Raw genomic sequence first — 6,229 nt, forward strand, 5'->3', positions numbered from 1 at the left:
TCTTGCTGTTGCTTCTCTTTGTTATCTCGCGTACCAATAATGTGCACCATTTTGGATTTATAAAAGCTCTTAGTCTGATCGACAAGGGTGTCCCCTTTGTCACATGCCCTGTTTAAAAATGTTTTTCTTGTGATAGTGGTATGATATCCAGACAAGTTCTAACTGCTTTCACAGTTTTACACAAGCATGTCTAGACCATTACAGGTTTTTCGTTTAGCCTTCCTTTCACTGTTAAAAGGTTTTACAAAGCAGAGCAGGTGTTCTTGGGAAGTAGGCGTGTCCTTTGTCTTAGATATTCAAACGGTTGTTAAACATTTGTCATATAAAATCTCGAATGTAAGAAGTACATATTGTTATGCAGGGTTTGTTAGGGCAAAGATTAGTGAATGTACCTGCAGATTGAGGGCGGTGCAAATGCCAGTCAATGATAATGGATCTTATCAGAGGTCATGAACGTTGTAAAAATATATTATGGTCTGACAATTGCTTTCAATTGTTATTGAGAACATAATGATGATTGATCACATGTTTGAACATTATCATTATCACTCTGGGAGTGCACAATATCTTTACAGCTATGGTATGCAAAATATCAAAATATGACATGAATAAATGTTGTCTGTCTGTCTGTCTGTCTCTTTCTCCCCTCTTCTCTCTCTCTCTCTGTGAGTGGTTGGCGGGTGCTCTGGTGTGGTTTGCTGCTTCTTCTTTCCCATCAAACATCTATTGTCCTTATCTCCCCTCCTTTTTTATGTTTGTTACTCTCTTTTAACACCTCTAATCTTCTGGCACTCATATGACCTTATGCAGTTGCGAGTGTCATAAAACCTCTACCAAAACAAACTCTCTCTCTCTCTCCCTCCCTCCCTCTCTCGAAACAAATCTCTCTCTCTCTCTCTCCCTCCCTCCCTCCCTCCCTCTCCCTCTCTCTCTTTCTCTCTCTCTCTCTCTCCTTCGCTTCCTCTCCCTCTCTCTCTCTCTCTCTCTCTCTCTCTCTCTCTCTCTCTCTCTCTCTCTCTCTCTCTCAACAACCCCCCTCCCCAAACGCACATATTCTCTGATATTGTCTTTGTGTTCATTTATATGATAACGGCCTTGTGTTAGTCGACTCCTCTGGGACTTCAGTTGATCATTAATGATTAATGATGATGTGAACATGTTTGTAGTTTTTCTTGTCTTTTTTTTAAAAGTGAGAAGTGAAGAAAAAGGATGAAAATGAAATCTGCACAGGCTTTGTGATGATCGTGGTGAAGGTGGAGCCTCTTGAATGTCAAGTGTGTGGAATTGCTAGCATTTTGTACCTCTGTTGTTAGGATGCTTTTAGATGCTACCTTTGTTTTATATCTTTGCTGTATCAGTTGTTGTTTTTTTTCTTTGTGTGTCATGAGTACTTGATTATTTCATGTGTGTGCATGTTGATATGCTTTTGTGTGTGTGTATACATGATAATGTATGCTTGTGAGTGTATGTGCATGCGTGTGCGGGTGCAATGCAAACGTTTGTATATGATTTTTCTTTGTTACGTGTTTTAAAACATCCAGTTTTTATGCAATTTGAATCCTCAAAACCCAGAGGTGGAAAGTCAGCATTGAAAACGTCTTTGTTTTCTGTTACTGTACAATTACTGATACAGAGATGCCTGGTATAAATATGTTATGTTTCATTGATTGTTCATATGAAATATATACTTACACACCTGTATGATCACTGGAATCGGAAAACCCAGCTCAGGAGGGCTTGGGTTTGTGACTCGAAGTTGATAATTTATTTATTGTTATTTGATTATTGACAGATATGATTTGTTGGAAAATAAATGTTTTTTAACGTAACTCTTTGTATTTGTGCATTTGAATTAATTTGGATTTTTATTCTTTATTTTTAGATATTTTTACAAATGTATTGATTTTTTAATAAAACTCCTTGAATAATTAACAGTGAGAATGTCTGGATTAGTTTGGTAAAGAACGTACCCTGTCCTTGTTCCGTTACACTTGCTCTCGCAGCAGTCTCCTTGTCAAGCCAGTTGTTTGTAAAAGTTGACATCTTTCACACATTAGTTTCTTTCTTAGTGACTAGCTGATAGGAATAGATTTAGTATTTTTCATATATAAGCAAACAATGGCAACAAAAATAGAAGTCACAAGAGGAAGTAAAGAGTAGAAAAAAATGCACAAGACAATGGAAAATTTCCGCATCAAGCTGAGTAGCATCCATAGAAGGGGGAAAAATCAAGGACTGCTTTTGCTGTTGTAACGAGTCAGAATTCTAAGATGACGATTCTGAGAATACAAGTATACATGTACATGAGATATATTCGATTGATATATACTTACATGTCGTTCACTTTCGCCTGTCCGTAGTTAAAACAGGAATTAAAAAATTGCTCTGTTTAATCTTCTCAGGTCTTCATGTAGTTGTAGATCTAGAAGTTTGAAGACCAACAAAATCTAAAAGCCCATTTATGAAGGTCACAGCAAACTAAGGTTCCGGCATGTTTCCTTTAATGTTAGCGTAACAAAAAAATAATTGGGGATTTGCAACATGCACCTAAAACATTAAAAGGTTGACCTATTGAATTTTTATTAAACACCACACTTTAATGCATGCCTGTGAAACGCGGCTGTCTAAAAAAAAGCAATTTTTAAGCAAGATTACTGTGAATTGTTGTAATCCTGTATATTAAGCACCCAAAGGGCGGATTTTGATATCGCCCCCCCCCCCCCAAAAAAAAACCCCAACAACAAACAAACTGTTCAATTAGAATCTACTGGATCAAGATATACAGTGGAAACCATATATAACAGGCCCGGTAATAACAGGGATCCGGTAATAACAGGGATGTTTAAAATCCCCGTTTTTTCCTACTCTTTGTATCTATTAAAAGTTATCGGCAATAACAGGGCCTCATCGGACCCCAACCGGTTATAGCAGGGACAAAGGCTCGTTAACAATGTGTAAAAAGTAAGAGAGAGAGAGAGAGACCGGTCGGCCTAGATCTAAGCCTACTTCTTTCATTATGGTCACCAATGATGTCAAGCGCAAGAGAAAATGCCTTTCAATTGACAAAAAATACGAAATAATCCAGACTGTTGACAAAAGCAAGCTCCACGGGCAGAGATTTGTCGTCAGTTCGCCATTCCACAAGGGTCGATTGCCACCATTATCAAGGATAGAGAGAAGATGGTGGCAGCATACTCCAATGAAAAGTTTGCACTGGATCGAAAGAAGATGAGACTACCCGATGTAGATGCCGTGGACCAAGCTCTTCTGATGTGGTTTAAATTTAAGGACGCAAGGAGAAATTCGGTGCCAAAACCCACGTTCGTGGGTACTTGTAGCTAGGGAAACTACCTATGAATAAGTACAGCTAGATTAGTCCACAAATGCTCACTTTCCTTGCATTTCGGATTTAACAGGGATCGGATATAACAGGACTTTTTTTCTACTCCCACCATCCCTGTTATATCAGGTTTCCACTGTATATTTAAAAAAATTATATTTTGTTGCTGGCCTTTACGAGTTCCATGCAAAATTATAATGTGCGCATTGGCAAACAAACATTAGCCAGAATTTTGACAATGCGGAGAGACGAACGTGAACAAGCTATAGTTTAGGCAAAGAACGAGGCTTGTATGTTAAATATGGACGCACTTACGCTGTGATAAATGAGGAAATTCGACATTCTCAGTTCTGGGTGGGTTAATTTACCATCTTAATAAAACGGAGGTTTACCCATGTTCTGATTTGTCGATCAATGAAACTGTTCTTTCATACCGCACGTTTCCGTAAGGCGATTCTGCGGGGTCATGACCCGGTGTGAGTAGATCACCTGTCAACGACACTTCATTTACGCTCGGCTCTTAAGATATTCAGTGCGTCAGCGTGCTCTCGTGGTCTTGAGGTTACCCTGTGTGCCTCTTTCAGTAAGTCCCGGGTTCGAAACCTGAACTTTCTCCTTTCAACTCTTTTCCAGCTCTATAATTTAACTATAAACCCCATAAACATAATCTGCCGCCTCCTTTACCTTTCATCTCCACTTTCTGCTCCTTCCCCTGGGCTCCTGGTTCTTTCTGCACAGCCTTTCTACTTCTACTGCTACTCCTTTGCTCCTTCTTACTGCTGTCTTTCAGCCACACTCCTGATCTTAAGATCGACCTCCTAGCCTTCGCCTTCTCGGAAATAGGCTAAAAATGTCGCTGTATGCAAGTTGCGCACGTGAAAGATACCTTGGTGGTAGTCCTAAAATCGATATGAGTAGGCTTCGGCCGCCACAAGCGCGAAATTCAAAATTTCTACCGAACTGAAAATGTTTAATGTATCCCGCGCGCTCGTTTGAGTTTTACCCTATTATGCAGTTGTGCGCACCGAATGTAAAACTAAAACACTAGTACGTCTCAGCGTATTTTGATAGTGAAGCACAAGACTTTAAAGTTTATACAAACAGAAGAAAATAATTGAAGCAACACGAAAGGATAAGTATAACCAACAAAATATCACATCTGGTTGGAGTAACTTCATGTACTGCGCGCATGTATCTAAGCTCACAATTGTTTATCAATGGCAAGATACAGGAATACATCATGTACATGTATAAATGAACTGCCCCCCTTTTTTTCTTTCTTTCTTTTTTTTTTTTGGGGGGGGGGGGGGGGGGTCTCTTTTCTCCGGGCGAGTTGGTGCCCCCCCCCCCCCTGAAGCGGCAAGATCCGGACTAGACAGCTCTGCAGGGTGAGAAATCACGCCTAGAGTCCCCGGGGTGTGTTTTTTTTTTTTGGGGGGGGGGGGGGGGGCGGGGCGTTGTCCCATGCTGCGATATTGCATCTTTCCTAAGGTGAAGCTAGCTTACGTCGTATGTAAAGTTGAAACATATTGACCATAATATTGTTGTAAGTGTGCACAAAGTTTTTCCTTGCTCATGGAACTCATGGACTATGCCTTGCCACTCCCAGAAAATGATAAGCGACACTTTTCTTGCTGAGGCCACCCTATGGCCTACTGGAATGCATTTGATTGTCCCCGCGGTTTTATGAAAAAAAAATCTGAAATTATGCAAACTGAACCCAAAAAATGTGAAATTAAGTAAGCGATTCTGTTTATATTAACAAAGAATGATAAAGGAAAATATAAATTATGCATAAAATGATCAAATGTTGCTAAATTATGCGGGGTGCATAAAACCACGGGGACATATTTGATCACGTTCAGTTTTGTCTCAGTCGGATCTTCTCCGTTCAAAAATCTTGTCCATCGCCTTATGGTACATGTACTAACAATAACATCAACGCAAACCTCGCTATAAATAGACATCATGCTTTCATAAGTAATTGTTTGCTGCTGAATAGCATTCGGGTGCACTAGCGTCATTTTAAAATGGACAGTAGATCTATGTGTTAAAATAATAAGCAGTTTGACCAATTTTACAGAAGAGCTAAGAAACTGAATGTTGTTACTGAGAAAGCTAACTTTTTGCAAGCATCCCAAGTCAATATTTTAATAATACAATTTTGATATCTTCCTATTATCTTTAAAGCAAAATTTCTTGGTATAACAAAATTCTCTGTCTTGTGTGTCCACACAGTTCGGAAAAGACACGTCTAACGTCTAGTCTGTTGGCCTACTTATTCCCGGGATGTCCGGATGTGTACGCTAGACCGCTGTCGTGACGGGCTGTGTTCTCGGTTCGGGGCTGTAAACACTCAAGAGGTCACATGAACTCAAGGCGGGAAAAAGAAATGTGTGGGTTTTAAAGGAAAATTGGTAAAATTGTTAATATGCTTTTAAACCACGTGGTTTGCGCGTAGACTTTCTATCGTCTCGTTTCGTTTCCACTTTCTGCCCCCAACCCCTCACCTCCGTTGCCCCCTCCTCTGGGCTCCTGTCTTTCTGCAGCCTTTCTACTGCTACTCCTTGGCTCCTTCTTAATGCTGTCTTTCAGCCACACCCCTGGTCCAACGGTAAGAAAGATATACACCTAGTCTAGCCTTCTCGGACAAGGGCAAAAAATCTCGGAGGTCCTGTGTGCAGGTTGCGCACGTTTAAGATCCCTTGTTGGTCCAAAATCGATAACAGCAGGCTTCAGCCACCACCCAGCAAAATTCAAAATTCCCTAACAACTGAAAATGTTTAAGTTAATGTTTCCCGCGCGCTCATATGACCCTATGCAGCTGCGAGTGCCGCAGATCACTTACAAAACCAATCAACAAACAAATACTAATTCTGCAGCCTTTCT

The sequence above is a fragment of the Aplysia californica genome, unplaced genomic scaffold (genome assembly GCF_000002075.1).
Source record: "Aplysia californica isolate F4 #8 unplaced genomic scaffold, AplCal3.0 scaffold00318, whole genome shotgun sequence".
NCBI lineage: Eukaryota > Metazoa > Mollusca > Gastropoda > Aplysiida > Aplysiidae > Aplysia > Aplysia californica.